Source organism: Ischnura elegans, chromosome 8, assembly GCF_921293095.1.
Source record: "Ischnura elegans chromosome 8, ioIscEleg1.1, whole genome shotgun sequence".
Lineage (NCBI taxonomy): Eukaryota > Metazoa > Arthropoda > Insecta > Odonata > Coenagrionidae > Ischnura > Ischnura elegans.
Genome location: NC_060253.1, coordinates 41977679 through 41998081, shown reverse-complemented (window position 1 = coordinate 41998081; position 20403 = coordinate 41977679).

The window sequence follows — 20403 nt, the reverse complement described above, 5'->3', positions numbered from 1 at the left end:
CACTTCCGCAGAGAACCATACCCAAAATTTAAGTTCTGATAAATTGTATTCTTAATTCTATGTTTAAATTTCCTGTTGTGATAAGATCTTTCTTTTGGTGAAATGCTCTCTTTGGTTGAGCTATTATGCTCACTTACAAGCTTGAAGGTAGTCTATGAACTAAGATACCCTTCCGCATCCTAAATCGATGTAGATCTCCTCTCATTCTTTCTCCTCATCTCCTCATGCCTCTTCCGACACATCCCCTCACGTTCTTTTCATTTGCATTCCCATGAGTGCGTGATGGGAAAAGGCACTCACAATTGTACATGCAGATTTATTCGCGGCAGCATGCGTTACCCACGTGGGACAAGGAACCGTCAAGGATAAAATGATGGATGGTACTCCCAAAGGTGGGAATTGAGTGCGAATGATTTTGTTGGAAAGAGGCCATTCGCATGATATCGATTGCTCGGCTAAAGTTCTGATGGCCTATTCGTGCTTCCGTCATGGAGACATATGAACCAAGATTCGTCATTCGGGAATTCGTCCTCGCTGCCCTTGAACTTTGTGTGATGGAGAGCAGATTTATTATGAAAACTTTTTATTCACTACCTATACAATATAATTAAAAAGTAATTTGAAATGAATTGACTAGAATTTTTTGACATCAGTACATACATAGTTTTAAATTATATTATCACACCATAATAAGAAGTAACCTGTTGCGTAGACCACGAAACTATGTGAAATACTATAATAGTTAATAAAACAATAAAATTAACTCAATGCTACCTTGAATCGGCAATCGCTAAGTAGCAAACGAGCATTGCGGGCCAAATAATTCAGGTCGGTTTTAGTGTACAGTCTCGGATATCTAAAGAGACTGTTTAAAAACTTAAATTTAGGCCTGCATTAATTTTTTTTATGCTGTCTTTGAAATTAATTGGTATTTTGGAGTACACTCGTGGGAAAACACAAGATTTCAATGAAAAGTGTCACAAAAAGAAATAGAATTTAAAGGTTTGAGAAAAAAACAGACATGAATATAAGTCATAAATAGCATTTAGTGATGTGATTTCCGCGGCGTGCGATGAAGTTATTCATTGAAGACTTAATCCGCGAACTGAATAAAATGCAGAGGAAAGCTGCGCGTTTAGTCAAAAAACTGCTACGGGCGTACAGAGTTACCCAGATGTTAAGCGAATTAGGCTGGGAGCCGCTGGAGATTCGGAGGCTTCGCTCTAGGCTTAGATTGCTTGAACAATTGAGAATGGATATCTTTAAGAGCGACACAGAGAACATAATATTAGAGCCCCACTATATTTCCAGGCCCGACAGGAGCGATAAATTGAGAGAGATGTTTTGACGAATGGGTAGATACGGGAATTCGTTTTTCCCCCGAACCATAAAGGACTTTAAGAAATGCTATTCGTAATTTCTTAAAAGTACTTCCTTCTTATGTGTAAACGGCTGGTGTCCTAACAGCCCCTGCCACACGCCTTTCAGGCGGCTTGCGGGGTATTATGTAGATGTATAAGTAGATTTCCGGTTACCAACGCATCGGCTGCTGTGGCGATGACAACACTGAGACCTAAAGACGCTGGCAGTATTGCCAGTGAAACTATTGTCATCGCCACAGCACCGGCTTGGTAGTAACCGGAATTGAAGAACAGCAATTAGTAATGTTCACAGAGCGCGAAGATACACAGAAAATAGATTTCCTTTTCACTCAGTGACTCAACCCAAACGTTGGATTGCATAGATGAGGGAAGAGCTCACCCCGAACTAAGCAATGGGGTGCGAGCGAGCCTAGTGAGTGGAGCTCTTAGCTGCAGATCGAAGGATCCCGGAATAAAATATAAAACGAAGTTTTCACACACTCTCGAACAAATAAATCCACGAAAACTGAGCTAAGCGTACCAAACTGAAACACAAAAGAGTGTATGCACCTCAATTTCGGACTATGGCATGCTAAGTAATTAGGTATTCCCATCAAAACCCGATTTCTATCCTCCAATTCAGGAATTTCTATTTCATAATCAATGATTTTTCTCTCCAATATTGGATTAAAATAATAAAGCTATAATAACTTCAAACCTTAGAGGCCCGCTATACAGTACCCAGATTCTATGCGCGGTTTTTTATCATAGTTTTTAATATTATTTGACATATCATAAATCAATTACATAGGATCATTGCATTTACTAAGTATATAAGCATTTAATCTGCTCTTGTTTTTCATCATCACCCCTAGCTTTGATCGCCAAATTCCTAACTCTCTACTATTCTCTCTTCTTTCCCAATATATACCTTCTCTTGTCCAACAACATCATGATATATGGCCCAGACCTCACTTCAAAGTCTTCCACCACCTCCACACTTTATTCATGCCTTGGCACTGTTTCTTTCACGGCCAAAATCTACTTTTTCAAGGCACTTTTTTACGATACACTCAAATCGGGTGATACAAAAAATGTCATTCCCATTCGCTCCAAAGAAAACCCTTATTTCCAAGCTTAAATTCACTTTTCTCGCTCGATCAATCCTTTCCAAGGTACAATCTACGAGATTTTCCACTCATGGGTCTATTTACACTTCATTCCCCTCTTCTCCCATTGGTGTGTACAATACCATTTCTTCTGGCATATTACGCTCTCTTTTCCAACCTTTCCTAACTTCTTTTGCCCTATAAAGATTAAATTTCAATACTCTTGCATTAAATTCTCCACTAGTAAATCAGAGGGGTTACTTCCTCCCTACGGTAAAATATAAACATGCCTTTATCGAATGATTCATACGTAAAATTTACAAATCAAATTGAAGAGATTAATTTAATGAAATACAACGGTTTAAGGCGTTACTTGGTGAAACTTCTTCATGACTGTCAGGAAAGAATAAAACATAGCTAGTTTCACCATAAAATATTCACTTGCGATCGGTTTTGATACACAGTAGCATCTTCTGGCTTCTTTCCTGACAGTTTAATAAAATAGTATCGTATATTAGGTTTAGTAAAGAAAAGCTGATTGCATTTGAACGGTAAAAGATATTTTAAAAAGTTAAAGCAACAAAAGAAGTAAGACACGGCATCCCTAGGCAAAGTGTTTAAAAGAATACAATTGAAAGTGATAATTAGGGACATGGGGAGATGTGAATTACAACAGAAGATAATCCAAATTATTCATTTGTAACGTTAGAAAATCCAAAATATAATTGGCATTTGGAACTTGGCAGCAGAGAAACACAGTATTTAATTTCTAAGGAAATGAAAACCTAAAAGTAATGACGTACAAGCTCTAATTTGAAAGTGACTCTCGGACAGCAAAACAGCAATTTCAAATCTATATTAATATTTTTTTTATAAATAGAGAAGGGATGAACGGAAACACATTATGGGAAAAATAAAACCATTCACAAAAACACGTTCATACACGAAAGTAAGTCAGCGATTTCGATATTTAACTGCACCAAACAATTGCGTTGGATTTAGAGTTCGGCCAAACATAATCAACCCCGTTCTCTCAAAAAATTGTCTTTATTCGAAGTTTTTTAACAGAATGATTCTACTCATTTCATAATTATTAAAAATACTCATACCAGCAATCAGTCAAACAACTATAGGAAAACATGGAATCATAAGAATTCGCGCTTTGCCGACGAATAATATTGTTTGTTACATAGCTGGATATAGCTACCGCGGATTAATAGAGCTAAATATGCTATTATATGGGTGAGAACCCTTTCTCTAATATTCTCAAGTACACCAAGTGAGGTAGTTTGCAGTGACCGACGTTTCAGCGTTGTAACGTTCACTTTAAAGTCACAAATCAAACCAACACGTAAATCATGCATATAATTGCTCTGGATAAGTATTCACGAGGAAAATAATCGGGAACGACGACACGAGCCATTAATTCTCAAATCAAATTAACACAAATTGCAAACACAATTGTCCAGGATATGAAAAACCGGTAGCGACAGAATGAAAAATCGGTAGCGACGACGCGTAGGACCGAACGTCACTCGTCACTATTACATAACCCTCCTTTGTTTCCTCCCGTCGTCAAAGAGATTAGGGTGGTATCCTATTCTATTCATTGCCTAAATCGAAAGACTATTACTTCTGTAGTACATATTTCACGCTTTTAGAATTTTAAATGAATGCTGGGAAAAGCCCTTGTGACGTCATTCTGGTTCCAGCTGCCGCCGTGTGAGGCCACCTTGGTGCGAGGCTATGAGCGCTGTTACGATCCAGGCTGCTATATGGCAGGTAACAGAGTACCCTGATTAAATAAGGATAATTAATGCCCTATCAAACGAAGGAAACTTTCCAACCATAGGCAATTTTAATACGTGACTATTAGGAAATGTTTCCCTGATCTCTGTGCCTCATGCATGCATTGGTAATCTCATACGATGTTAAGCTCCTGACTACTCGTATAGTATCTGGGTCCCAGTGACGTCACGTAGAGTGGCATCGCATGGCCACCAATCTGGCCTTTTTCAAATAAGGTTAAAATTGACCATTAACATTCGTTTAAACTGGGATTTCTAAAACCAAATAATTTGTTTATTATGAATACACTAATGGTGGTTAACGAATCACAATCAATGCCTTTCGTTTTCTTTGATGAAAGAAACTACCCTATTGTTGTCCGCCATTATGTGACTTTCGTCGTTTTCTTCCGTCGTCAAGGAGAATGGTTACAATTTCCTGAAGACGATAGCAGAGTTTGTTATCGAAACGTCAGCCACGCTTGACGAACCCACCTGGAAGAAAACCCGAGAAAACATCACCCACATGGAATCATATTTGGCGCTATTAATCCGGAGTAGCTCCATCTAGCTCAGCCCTTGAGACCTTAACCCCCTTCTAGTTCCCCGAAAACCCTATTTTCCTCAGACCCTCTCTCTCTCTATCCATGTCCAAGCGGAAAGGAAAGAGTGTATGCCCTGGGGCATTGTCCATGCCTTGCTTTCCATTATCCTCCCAGTCCCCCACTGCTTTCCTCCACCCAATTCGACCTTTTTCCCTTTAGCCTCGAGGAATAAGGATGCTTTTGATATCGATGCAGACCTTGTTAATTCTTTCAAAGGCCAGAGATATTAATATTTCTTTCTCCGATATTAAAGAGACGCGGGTGGTAAGACTTAACAACCAAAGGATGTCAACACGATAAAATGAAGGCGTGGCTGTAATTTCCTTTCGGCATTATTATATTCACATTTTATATTTTTTTAATACGCGGAATTATGTAAAAAATCAAGCGAATTTGTTTCCCACATGCCAATTTTTTTCTCTGAATTCTATAATCTGGTCGAATTATTTATCTGGCTGTCAACGACATCCACCGACTATCCTAGCATAGTAGCTAGCTGGAACCCCATTAATCGATTTGAATTTTATTTATGTGTTCAAATTCCTATATAATTCCTATGTGTATACTGGCGAATTGTGTTTTTCCATCAATTCCACCTTTATCATATATAAAGGTATAAAAGCTTGTAAATACCTTATGTACGAAAGAGTACCCGATAATTCCATAACGGTGAAAGCAGTTATACGCCGTAAACAAACTTTTATAACTTAAGTTATAACAATAAAATGTCGACACAAAAAAACAATGCCTAATGGGCATTGAAATACTTTCTACGATATGTTGAAATCATTAATAGAAAATGTTACTAATTACCACAAAAAATTAGCCTCGTTTTCTCACATTTTCTCATCTTCTCCGTCATTTGAAGTTTTTCCTTTTCTCTTCATCTTTTAATTCATCCTTGCAGTCAATGCTAGGAACGGATGAGCTTCCAGTATCCAGTTTATGCAAAGAAAAGCAGGAGAATAAATGTATCTCCTTCGATAGGATACCAGGCGGCTTTGTCGAGACCGAGTTATTAAAATAGAGCTCAAAGATTGATAATGCTGCGTGTATATAATGCAACACCTAAGAAAACAAACGAGCTCTTATCTGCTCACACTGCAACTTCTTCTTCAAACATTGAAACTAAAATTATGGCAAAATATATGATCCCACATTTTTCATTTACGATAAATTTGTGTGTGCTGTAATAGTCGCAAAAGTCCATAAGAAATTACATTCCCGCTGTTATCTTTTTGAAGCGTCCATGTAGGAAAAATGATTCCAATCATACATTTTCAAATATCGCGAAAATTTTACATTTTTACCATATAGTTTTCTACCCTTCATTCACATTGTATAGATTTTGATTTTTCAGCACTTGGTGACCTCATCTTAAATGACGCAAATATTCTTCTTAATGGACATTTTAGAAATAATTTCTACTGATGAAATAGATTTCCACCATCGCATCGTAACAAAATATTCAACCGTATTATGACTTATGTGATACAAAAAACTATCCTCTAATTTTTTCAACAATGTTACAGCAACAATTACAAAAAGTAACTATATCTACTTATATACTTAATTGTTTCTGGCTTTACTTTGTGAAAATCCATTCTTAATAATAAAACGTTATTGTACTTTTCCACACGATTTAATCGGATTTAATCGACCGGTTTCGTCGCAGAGGCGACATCATCAGGTACAGAAACCGTTATAATAACAGTTATTTTGTTCTTGTTTATCTGGTTGCTATTACGTTGGTAGGGGAGGGTTGCGTCAACGGAGCTGAGACGTACTCTCCGTGCACTCCCGCGGAGGAGTTAGGGAAGCGTGATCGGGGTTCAGGAATCTCGGAGAGTGAACCGGGAGTCAATGCAGCCACACGGAACGTATGGAACTCTCCGTTGACGCTACCTCTACGCTCAGGCAAGCGTTCGATTTTTACCAGGGATGCTATTCGACATGTCTAACCCTCTTCTTTTTTGGCATCCATTTAAGTAGGTATATACTTTTAATTTGTTTCGTTGTTGATGCTGCGCAATACGTTAATGCCTTTCCAAATGAATAAAAATGTATAGGAAATAAAGGAATAAAACTTTGTAAGGTTCACTATTACCATATTAATATGGGCACGACCCGGGTTTCGTAACATAGTTACAATTTCAGATAACTACGTTACAAAACAATTAGGTTAGGTTGGGAGGGGGACGAAATCGGTCGTATTAATTAAATCGTGTGGAAAAGTACAATAACGTTTTATTATTAATATCTATTTATATTAAAAATTTTATCGCTTTTCAAAAAAAAGTTGAAAAACACTCGCTTTCATCGATTTCAAGGATTCATTATGATGGTAGAACATCCTTGTGTACTACTCGCATCAAACTCATTCAGCTAATATGTTATTACTCACAGCTAATATGTTATTGCAACAAAAATACGGAAGTGGAAAAATCATTCAAATATTTGCAAATCAAAATGCATCAAGAGATTTTCTCGGGAAATCAGCCGGGTAAGTATTGACATTGCTGCCAACGTTTTGATTCCCTTCTCTGCCATCGTCATCAGGCCGAATGATGGACTTGGTTAGTGCCGGATTAATATACCTACACAGCTGGGGCGGTAAAGTCTTCTCTGATTGGGCCCGGCACTAACCAGGTCCATGATTCTCCCCGATGATGATTGCAGAGAAGGCTATCGAAACGTTGGCAGCAATGTCCATCCCCACCAGGCTGATTTCCCCAGAAGAGTTCATCAGCAAGATTCGCTGGGAAAGCAAAACATACTTTATACGTCAAGAGAATCTGCACGCGTCCTTAGGAAAATTAGTCACAGATCAGAATCTAAAAAGGCCTTCCTTACGTCGATGTGGAGGAGAATGGAGAAGATCGAATGTATTCTGAACGGGAGCGACTAATTGCGAGGAAAATCGCAGCAGAAAATGACGATAACATCGTAATGGCTGAATATAATGCAGCCCATCTGTACCGACTTAATGCATAAAGACGCATTCGACGACAACTCCTGACTAACTACACTTTTCCAACTACACAACCTTATCGCCCCACACATAACTTTTCTATAAACATCAATCGCTAAACTGCAAATGACGGAAATACCATTTATCTGCAACTGACGCAATTTAGGAATTACTTACATGACCCTATTATTTTCATCTTCGCAAATTCATAGCTATTTTTTGTAGTTAGCCGTAATCATCGGGATATATTATCAGTATCATCAGTGTTATCAGTGGTGATTCCTTTTTTGAATCATCTCAAGAATGACGAAGTGATGGACCCAATAAATTAAATACCAAACACGTCTACCCAGGGTAAACTCACCGGATCAACCCTTAGAGATTTATCCGCGAGCGAATGTAACCCCACTTGGCAAGGTTAAAATATCCAGGCCTCTCCTTGGACTACATCCCAGAAGCGTGCTGGGAATACTCCTGCTCTGACTCGAGTGAGTCAATAAAATGTTTTCATCCAATAAGCCAATGGAATTATTTCCCGACCCACCGCTGGGATCGCACGCTCTCCAGAACAACCAAATATCTATTGCAGCCTCGAAGCTCACTCTGCTTTCCTCGATTTTCTTCTCTCGCAAAGAAATTCGCGAAGATTACGCAATACTTCGAGCTGTTTTCTCCATCTCTTTCCCTTAACGAGGAAAATCGACTGATACATACACTGTACACTTTTACCCAAGGGCGAATCCAGGATTATTTTCTGGTGATAGCTCAAGGGACTGACACGGAAACAGTCTACTCATATTTGAGATTAAAAACAGCCTATAACAATTACTGTAAGAAATATTTTCTTTATTTTAATATGAAAGTTATTACTATGAAAATATTAATAAGTTACATATATGATAACGACAGTTTTCGAGTCTCTTTCCCTCTTGGGCGGTGCTTTTTTTCAAGCACGGACTGGCGATGACCAAATACTGGCAAATCTGTCTTCTACACTTGAGCACAAGGCTAAAATGATTGATCATGGTGAAACTAAACTTTGTTTGTGGAATAGTACTGGGTTTTGTTTCACCATGAACATTTCATCGTTCCGCCAATTAACGCCCAAATCAGTTGAAATGATTGAGGCTCCGTAAACACACAAAACAAAATGAACGTAATGATAACCGTATTTAAAATATTGTCAATTTTTTAAGCTTCTAGGGGGAGGGGGAGGAGAACGTGCCCCCGTGTCCCTAAAGCCGCCTATGCTTTTACGCCGTATCATTTATGGATTGATTTTCTCCAATTTTTCGGGAAAAGGTAAGGGGGAAAAGGAGCAGACTTTGCGGGATGTATAAAATAGTTACCGAGGAAAGAGCATGGGAAGATCTAGGGAAGGAAATATGAAATCCAATGGAAAGAATGGTCACCAATTTAAGATAAATCTCCGATTACAAAGGACTATCTCAAGAACTTTTCGCACCTAAATGGTACACTACTTAACTGGAACGATCTAGCAACAAAGTCTCTCTAACCCATCCAAAAAAAATATAAATATATTTTAGAACAGGTTGAAGAAGGATGTTTCTATCATTTAATGGTAGGGCATAGTTAACCAAGGCAAAGATGTATATTGTTCATACCATATTTACATATGCTACAACCCAATGGCCCACTTGTAACATCCATGATATAATCGTAATAAAAGCGTAATCGTCCCCTTATCTCTAAAAAAAACTGTAGTTCATACATGCATAAATCACGACATCATCGTGATTCATCAACTCGAAGTTCAATATGAAGCAGTTCTCCATTCAGTTCACCTATCACCTAATCTTTCCACGCTTTACATGATTCCTCAAAAACCTTCACCTCCTGCCCCAAATATCTTCAAATATGCCTTCCTTTTCCGTTCCTCCCTTCCAGTTTTCCTTCGACTATTGTTTTCACTATATCATAGTGTCTCATGCTGTGGATGAAGCTGTCTCCTACCCAAGGCTTTCATGAGGCTTCCCAAAGCTCCCCTATCGTATTCTTTTCAAAACTACCTCATTACTCACAAGAAAAATCGATTCGACCTTCATCATCCCCCTGTAACATTACATTTCGAAAGCACATGCATAAATAGAGTAGCATATCTATTCACAAGGAAAAGTTGCATTAATGACTTTGGTAGCTTTAAAGATGAACACAGAAAAAATGACTAATCTGAAAAAAACATTTACATAGGGATTTAAAAACTCGAAAAGACGAATGAAATCTGTTATTTAGGAATCAAAATAATCAGCGATGAAAGAAGCAACATATAACTCAGCTGTAGAATACACCGGGCGAAGAAACTGCCTATTCAAAAAATATACGAGGATTTTTCTGAGATAGGAATAAGGAAGAAATTCATCAAAACTTAAATCTGGAGTATGCTTCCCGATAGCATTGAGGTAAGGAGGTAGACAGCAGCAGATAAATCTAGGGTGAAGGCATTCTAAATTTGCTTCTAAAGGTGAATCAAGAAAATGAAATGGATAGACAGAGTGACCATTGAAATCAAAAGAAGAATAAGAGAGAAGGGGAGACTTATAAAAAAAGAAGACGGTACAACCTTATAGGCCATATCTTAAGACATGACGGCCTGATGAAGACATTCGTCGATGCGAAATTAGATGGTAAGAGCGAAAAAGGAATACCTCTAATTAATTATATGGAACAGCTAATGAAGGACGTGAAAGATATTAGATCAGACGGCTGATAGGAGAATTAAGTGGAGAGCTGCGTCATACCAGATTGAGGATTGTTGACCAGTGATGATGACCTTAGGTCACCAAAATTAATAATAGAGTACTTTGTATTCAGCCACTGGATTTACTGTAACCCACTACTAATTTCAATGGTCTTTCAAAAGTTATCCCTCCAATCTTTAACGGCAGATTAATCACTATAAAATAAGTCGTGATTAGGGCTGTTGCCCAAGTTTATTGCCGAGGTGATATAATCTATCAAGTTCATTGCTTGTCAATTCTATTACTCTTGAGCTCAAATACTGCATTGAAAATCTTTGAATAAATGGATCACTCTGAACTAACGCCATACCACGGACGTTTTTGAAAACCTAATAAAGTGCCCTCGGTGGAAAAATAACTCAAGCAAATCAAATGGGACGAACTTTGGCCTCCTCAATGTAATTCTCTCGCTCAAGGTCTGTAGGCAGACACTTCTAGGTATTGCTCAGTACATCACCGAAATTTTCGAGCTAACGCAATTTTGGTGATAGAACCACAGAAACTTCAAAGAATGCCAGATCTAATCCTAAACGAATTCGCCTCCTTGGGTCCAAGTTCTCTTGTAAAGGCGATTTTTTTTCGTGCATGATTGAGAGTTAAAAGCTTGTACCTATGTACTTGGTGATGAATGAGAGATTTCGATTTCTGTACGAGACTTTATACTTGGCATATTTAAGGAAATAGTTAGAGTCTTGTATTTTACCAAAAAAAACGGATCATCGTTCTCCTAATAGAATATCCAAAGCGTTGCTTGTCCATTTCACATGAAGTTGGGTTGAATGGCTCTTTTCATTCTTTATGTGCAACAAAAGGTTCTGCATCCATTTTCTTTACAATTAATTACTATTTTCAATACAATGAGTTACTATTCGGTTTTCACCGAATCAAAATATGCGCACACAGTAGCGCGTTGTTCCCCGGTAAATATTAATCAAAAACATCATCTTGTTTTAATCCCTTTTATTTTGGAACTCAAGTGAGCCGTTGGGCCCCATAATGCTGTTTCTCAGTTAACGCGACCCTCGGGCCGAAATGTTTGCTGACCTCAGGATTATAAGATCAAGTCTCCAAAACCGAGAGAAGCCTTTGGACACAGATAGCCCAAATGCCTTGCGGTTGGACTTCCCAGAAACTATTGCCAAATCGCAGGGAGCAAAAGATGAGAAACTATCCATTCAATTTCAAGAGTGTAAAACTAACACCACTAAAGATTGTCTATAGGAACAAATAAGGATTGGAATCGTCCCAAGAAATTCCACTGTAGCTTGATGCTTCGACTTTGAAGGTCGACTAGTGCAACAAAATTTCGGCTTATGCCAATCTTATCCACATTCAACCAACATATCATAAAGTAAATCAACAAATTCTACTAAAAAATACAAAGTAATAACGAGGACTCATTTTTATATGTAAAGAACTTTATTAATGATGTTGTTGTATATGGAACAAAATAGTATGGCTCGATCGTTCGGGTGGAGAAAAACGCTAATCTACTCAACCTAACCCTAGGAATGAATTACTGAGTTGTATCAGTTATGTAAGATTTACAACCGCTACTGGTCCGTCAGAGGAAGTACAGGGAACAGAATTGAAAGATTTTGTGAGGTTAAGACCATTCTTTTATTGATCCCCAAGTAGATGTTGCTCTGTCTACATCCCGCGATCGACTGCCCGCTGCCAAGCTGCTTACTCTCCCAAGTCCACCTTAGGCGTCCCCGCGTGATCGGCATTCACCTCTCCGATTCGTTGCCATCGCCGTGGCGTGTGAGGCTCGTAGGTCGCTGATGTTGCAGTACCTATTGGTGGGAAAGGAGCGACCGGAAACCAGAGGGATGTGCAGGTAAGGTGCAAGCAGATGAAAAGAACGGAGAGAGCGTGGGATGCTTAGGTAGGTGCTTTCGAACATGACGAGCCAGCATCCGGCCTCTTACAGTTATAAAATTTAATTATACATTGAGAAATACTCAAAGTCATTTACAGCAGTGCTTGCCTCCACGAAAATATGGACGATCCATGCATTTTTCTCGGGTTTTTATACCATGATTTTAAATTTTTTCTATATTGAAACAATATTTTCTACTGATATTCTAAAGGCATTTTCCGCCCAATTAGTCCGTTATTTTCTTCTGATACCATCCAATTTGGGTAAAAATTCATCATTTCAAAACAAGATAAAAATAGATGCAATGATCTAATTGATGTATCTGGTTCCTTTGTTGCTTCTCGTTGCGTAACACAAATATTGACTCACGCACCAGGTTTTCCAAATTAATGATCTATAAACGTAAAACACAAAGCAGAATTTATGAGTACCAAAATCCCTAGGGTAAAGCTGAATCGATCTACAAATTTTTGTGTAGCTCAGGCTTCAGCAAACACCATGACAGCATTAAATGGAAGCTAAATTTTAAAAAGTCCATCCTCATAGTTTTAGAGCCACAATTAGAAACGTGTTCCCTCAATGCAAAAACGCCTATAAATGAATAGATAAGGGAAGTGAATAGGTATACAAAATTAATCTTCGGACCGTTGAGTTGAGCTCCCGAGAAAAACTAATAAATCAAATAGAGTTGAGCTGCGTTTCATCCTTTGCTATGTGCAATAATTTGCAAGCATGATGCTATAAATAAAGTTCATTAAAGACCATTTTATCGTTCGGGATCGTTTATTCCTCCCTCATTGTTTATCTGCTCATCACAAACTTTAATAACAGGCTGTAATCACACTACTACACGCGCAGCATAATTTATTATGTACCCCTGCCATACGAGGACAAACATTTCAAAAAAGGCAACGTCCATCCATTTTCTGTCCATCCAAAGAAAATTAAATGAGTCAATAGATTATGAAATAATTTCTCCTTCCACAGATCTTAAAGGCATTATTCAAATTATAACCGCACAGCGGCCTACTTTTATAGAATCGTCAGAAAGTTTGCATCAAGAGCGCAAATTTTACTTAGGAAAAATCACTCGCCTCGACCAGGATTAAAACACAAGCCTTCCGAAGTAGCGTAAGTCGAATTGCGCGGATTTGAATTCCGGTCAATGTAATTCATTTATCCCCTGAGGAATTTTCTCATTTCCATGGCTGTTGGATTTAACAAAAATTGCATATTTATCATAAGAGATACACATTTTTATGGCTATGCCTAATTCTAAATTATACCAAAGCCTCTCGTCGCGAGATAACACGTTTTCACATCAGGAACCTTTCAGCTTACAATTTAACAATACAAAAAAATCAATATGTAAACAATATTTTCTATGTTAAACTTGAATACATATTTTATTTGGAGACAACACAAGGACACTTCAGCCCACCGTGTGTCAATTTAGGCAAAAAATAATTTACCTTATCTCAAGTCAGAAGGCAAACTAATTTCATTTGACGACGTGTTTGCAAACGGGTCGTGAGGAAAGTAAACAAATGCATGTATGACGGACTATAACGAAATAAAATGGCAAATACGAATTCATAGCCACGTTTTTGCTCAGTCACTGCTACGGAGATATTGTAGTGAATATTCATAGCAAGAATGTTTTCGAGAGAACCAATAGCGTGTCGCATTTCTATAGAAATTCCTCACATCACAATGTTTTATTCTTATTGATATTTGTCGTAGAAAACTGATTCCAACTTTCATATTCACAGGTTTACTGGAATGTGATCTTGGGTCATTTGAAGGTACGGGGGAATTAATATTCATTGAATCCACGCCATTTCTCCTACGATCCCAACGACTACTCGCATAAAAAACGGTGAGTAAACTTAAGTTTATCCTTCCGGGCAAGCCCGTCATCACGGCCGCACACATCCGGTCGAATGGCATTCTCTATTCCAGCTGCATCTGAACTATCTACTGAGTCATTTAAAACAGCGTCCGAATCTTTATCCGTTCACTACTTTGATGGAAGAAGTTATCAGAATAACATTCGTAGAAATTTAGAATTTATGAAATGGAACTAAATAAAGTTAGCTATCAATTAAAGAAATGAAACATACGTTTTTCATGCGAAAATTTCTCCCAACCTTAGTTTCGATTAGCTCCTAAAAGTCAGGCAGACACCACAGGCGTAATAATGTATTCTAAATCTTTACATAATTAAAAACGCTGCCACTGCGGTACTTTTATGAGCCGAAAAACATACTGATCGACGATCAATTTCCATCTCATGAGAACGTATTCATAAATAATATACATATTTAAGCTCAAACGCATGACATATAAATGTGAATAATTGGGTTTAAAAGGACTATCATGTAACTATAATTTACCCTTTTCTAATTAATAACGATTGATTATAATTATATCCCATTCCTAACCAATAAATCTGAACAATCGTCACTATCTCAATACCAGTAAATTTGTATTGGCACACAGTCTCATATTACGTATCAGTCGCAACGTCCGTCCATGGATGAAGTAAATGGTAAAAAAATATAACTTCCGCTAAGGTACTACATCCTTAAACACTTAGCATACTAACACTTTCAGGTACTCTAAGCTTTGCAGTGTACCTGGCATACTTGATATAGAGCATTAAAGATATAATATTCCTATTTCAGAAAAAAAAATTAAAAAAGCCTTTAAAAAAAATTTTGCAATGGATCTGAGGTTTTTCGTCCTTGAGTTTGATGATGAATGTGCAATTTGACATTACATGTGAGCAATGTTTCCTAAACATCAAAATGTGTACGGATTTGTTTCGTGCCGCGTTGTTTCGGCGTCCGTAAATAAATGGATCGAGTAGATTAGCTCCACGCAGTAGCGTGAAATCTCAGTCAATATTGAATCACGTGACGTATATGTTCCCAGCGAAGCGTAGACAAAAAATGCATAAACACAAACATGCAATAACTTTAACACTGCAAAACGCTGCAATAAAACGATTCATATAATAGGAACAATGAAATAAATTACTGCTCCCGATCTTATATCATTTAAAAATGAAATAAAATTGAATTTTAATGGATAAGAAACTATTTTCAGTGCTCACGAATGCAATTGCTGAACTTCACATCACTCATTAAATGAAAGCAACATGCAAGTCACTTTGCCCATTAGAGCTCCGAACGAAGTATTTAGCCTTCACCGTCAGAGAGTTATGGAATCAAGAATTAAATATAATTATCAATAAATTAGATCACATTTTATAATTACAATTGCAAACGTCAGACAAAGTTTACGACAAATTAGCCCATTGCATATCGATTTGTTCCCAGTTCCGCACACAGGTGCTTCTATAGAAACACTAAAGGAAGGAATTCTCAACGGAAAAAAATTGGCATTCGGGTGGTATTCGAACCTGTCTCTTCCAGTTTTTGGTCAGGTCCAAATGATAGCAATCGTGACCGGCAATTGGGCCACCGGAATTCGAATCCAGGTCAGGTCAAACGATTTTTTCCGCAAAGAATCTTCTTATTTGATGTTTATATAACTTTGCTTTACCTTTTGCACCTCAAAGACGATGCCCCATTGAGATTTTGATTCCTAAGTGTGTCATGCATGTGTCATTTCTCGCCAACTCAACGCGAGTAGTAATACTTTCAACCCGACCCCTATCGTTTCCTTTCTGATTTGGCATATTAGTGAAATTTGTGAGCAATGAAAAATGCCATTTGGTAGATAAATTTACCTCGAAGTAACAAAAACGTCATAGGACACCAAATATGGGTAAATGTGTTGCATTAGAGAGTTTCTCTCAGTAGATAAACACCTGTTCCAACCTCATTTCGCAATATTAATACAGCATTTACTTTCACATTTTCGGAAAATAAAATAAATAGAACTTTAAATCGCAATAAATCTTGATCTATCCATGCAAGTTTTCGAATCCACATAAATGGACTTCATACATATATCTTGAATATCTCCAAACGCCATTCCATTTAAAAATATATTTCATTTCTCCATGGCATTATATGGCAATGTGATAATATCATAAGACCAAACTAATGGCATTTTCCGAAACTTATTTCACACCAAATTCACTAAACCCTCAAAAAAACATGAGTAAACTCGCTTTTTCACCACCAACGTAACCTAACTTCGAGGGTGACTCACAAAAGTCCCAAACTTTATATCTATAGCTTATTTTTCCAGTTCATGACTCGCTCGAATTTTCATTCCACACCCACTGTTGCTCCTTTTTATGGCCACGCTTGAAGGAGAAGAAGAAGAAAAAAGGTGTCGGCGCGGTAGGGCCGCGCTAGCTTTATGGAATTCGGCCGCTGTCACCGCGAGGCGGGAGAGAGAGCCTGCAGCCAGGCCGCTCCGGGTTTTCCGGTCCCTGAGCTGCAAAAATCTGTGCGAACGCGAGTGAGCTGAAAAGAGGGAATCGATATTCGGGGGCCCCGGGGCTTCTCCATTTCGACGGCCGCGGACGAGGCTTCGTCTCCCCACACCCTCCTCATCGACCAAAAGGATCTTTTGAGGTTATGCCATTATTATATTGGTCAATAAAAGTAAATTAAAAGTATTTTAACTCATCAACCATTCAAGGGGATGCAGTCGCGAACTTTCAGTTAGAGTATAACTTAGTTATTACGTCATTTAAGAGGCCACGCAATTATTGACGTTATATCAGAGTGACACTACTAAAGGATCATTTAACTTATTCATCAATAACACGTCATTTTCTGATTCCTGGAAACGTAAAGGCATTTTCCGAAACCCTACGTCATTTCGGTCACTCTCGGACGAGTTTATGTGACGGAAAGTTCGGATAGACCTTTGTGGATAGCTCATTCCGAAATTATGACGTCTTTCCGATAACCAACCACAAACTATTCGAGAGATTGCCTTAGTGGATAGGGCTCCAGGAGATGGTAGGGGAGAAAATTTGAAACATTTTTTGTTATAAAAATGGGGTCGCAACTCCTTAGTTACTGAGCTATGGTAACGCAAACATTTTTTGGTTGCACTTTGCAGTTACAACGAAAACGGTTTGTCCTTTCTATCAGGCCTTTCCGATATTTTATTTAATATTCTGGATTTTTAATGATTTTAAATAATTACGGTTGGACGAAAATGTGCGATTATACGTTCGAAAACGCAACCAACTCTAGAAGTAGATAAACCCCTAATGACTTTGTACCATTAAACACCAATTTATTTTTCCTTCTGTTTTAACAATATAGAAATCATTGCCATTGGATAACAGTGCTAGGACTTGAAAACAGGTAGAGGGAAATAAGTGCGGAATTTCTTCGATTATATCATGATTTATGTATTTATTTCACAACAAAAGCTCGATCAATCTAGGTTTTATTCTTTTATATCGTAAAAAGGAAATGTCTTGCGAGGAATTCTTGTGATTTTTTTACGGCATATAAAGGACGATACGAGTGAAGAAAAGCTATTTATCGAAGCCCGATGAGAATTTGTGAAAAGAATTACGATATCTCTCTCTCCTTTGTCTCGAAGTAAATCCCCTCGAGCGAGGACCAGAGTGGCTGAACTTGGCCGCAATTCCAAATATTAATCATGGTATTCCTTCGATGGAATTCATCGAAAGGAATAACCCAAGGACCGAAATATGAAAAAGAAATCGATCGTACGAGTGCTAGATACATGTGTCCGAGAAGATGAAAGTAATGTAGGGTTTTCACGCAGTAGTTTTTCACTGCTACAGCAGCCGACTGTTAAGGCGTGTTAACACGATACACCTACGAGTTAATGTCTGATTGTATGAACGATTTTGGTGGACCGTAACGGAACATGTACGAATGCATGAATCAAATTAGATATTATCTGTTCATACATTTGCACAAGTTGGGTGATAACTAGATGCATTTTGACATTCATTCTCCCATTTCTGCATTGAGACATTGATTTGTATGGACCAATTTATCGTGTAAACAGGCCTTCAGCAACTGCGAAGCACCACGAAGAGAGCATGAATCTATTGAGCTTCTTATTCCACCAATAAGCGAAGTCGAAGCATTTCAACTCAGAACTCAGTAGGAGTCTATGGCTATGGCTATACCGCAATCGGCAATAGTTGTTTTAGCTACGCAGGCAAAGAATATATTTACAAATTGTATTACTTATTAGGGATAAACAGTTAGCCAATAATGGATTTAATTTTCTCACAATGAAAAAAAGATTAAGTTATTTCTCCATCGCAACTGCCTATTCTTTTGTTTCTCTACTAGTGACATCACGAAGCATCTTGATGTACGTTGATAATAGTGGCGAGATGATGCTCCTGAGCCAATGCTATTACAGCCTACTTCGACGTACAAAGATGGCTGGTTATGTGTCAATTTGCCATTCGATAAATTAAATATTACGCAGCTATCTTTCGATTTCTCCTTCGATCGAGTAAATATTATATACGTTGCTCGGCTAAATATTTAGCCTCCACATTAACACTTTCTCAAAAAGAGTTTTGTCTCGATTATTGTCTCACCACTGTCTAAAGCCTAAAGAGACACGCGACGCGTGAGTACTTTGAAACAATCTCCTCAAAACCGTGTCATGATTGGGCTCATCAGCTGAAAACGTAAACAGTGCGGCGTTAGGTTCCCAAGTTGATGCACGCACCAACGGCCTCAACGGCAAAGAATAAAGAGGCAAATTTTCATACATAGATTATCGAATGATTTCCTACGCAATATATGATGGTTAGTAATAGCAGAAGGGGATTTTTAAAGAGCAGAGATATGAAGAGAAAAGATGCTTCAACGTCAAAAACTATGACATTTTTACTTATATTTTATTCACAAATGATAAATAGATTCAGCCGATTTCAATTAAAGCAAGGCAGTCATAAACAATAACGAGATCCTCATTTAAAGAAAAACAAACTACTTTTCTGTACAAACAGGGTGGAATGAAACGAAAGATAATAAAGCCCATTAATGCGGAAGCAAACTATGTGATGTTAAGTAAAATATTCAGCCAGAAAACTCTCCTCATTTGAATAACATTTAATGTTCCCCGTTATCTTTTTCAAATCAGGTGACGCCCTGCTACATTTTTTCTCCCTCGGGTACGAAATAACGTAATAATCAAGATTCCAGGAAAAAAACTTAAAGAAACTCCCATTTCTTCACGCAGGAATTCATCCGAGATTATTTCACAAATTATTATTTTTGCATTTGTTAACACCACCCCTGAGATAACAAGCAACTTTTGATACGCATACGGGTGAAAGGATAATTATGGTAATTTTTTCCGTGAATGTTTATGAAAACTCTCCAGGTCTAACCTCAGAATGGAATATCATTTCCAAAGCACGCCACACGCAATGCATTTTTCACAGTCGAGCAGATAACTCGGCACCGTTCAAATTCATTTGCTAGTTTTAAGTGAAGGTCGTAGGACATGACCCCCTACCGGCTCCTCTTAGCATGATGGGCATTAATTTCACCCAGTAAAAAATATCTGCCATCGTAGACCTTTGAACTGTCAATTTAGCGTAAAAGGATGGGTCAGAGGGTACTCTCGGCAGTCGGCCTACCTCTAAAAATAGTATTAGTACAGAATGCTGCAACATAACTTCCTTTTTTAAAATGGGCGCCATTCATTCGGTTGCAGTGAGGCAGCGAGGGGGGGGGGGGGTTTTGGGGGATAACCCCCCCAAAGCTCAGAGAAACTTTTAAGTTTAATCTATTTGACTCATTTGGATCAATATTACTTATAGAATAGTGCTAGGATTTATCAAATATCCCTCAGAAAGCCGTAAAACTCGCCATTTTGAACCATTATTCTTCAAATTGTTTTGGAGGAGGGACCCCGCAACTCCTGATTACCCTGGTGGGTATGCAATACCCCCACACCCGTAAGTATTGTTGCACCTAA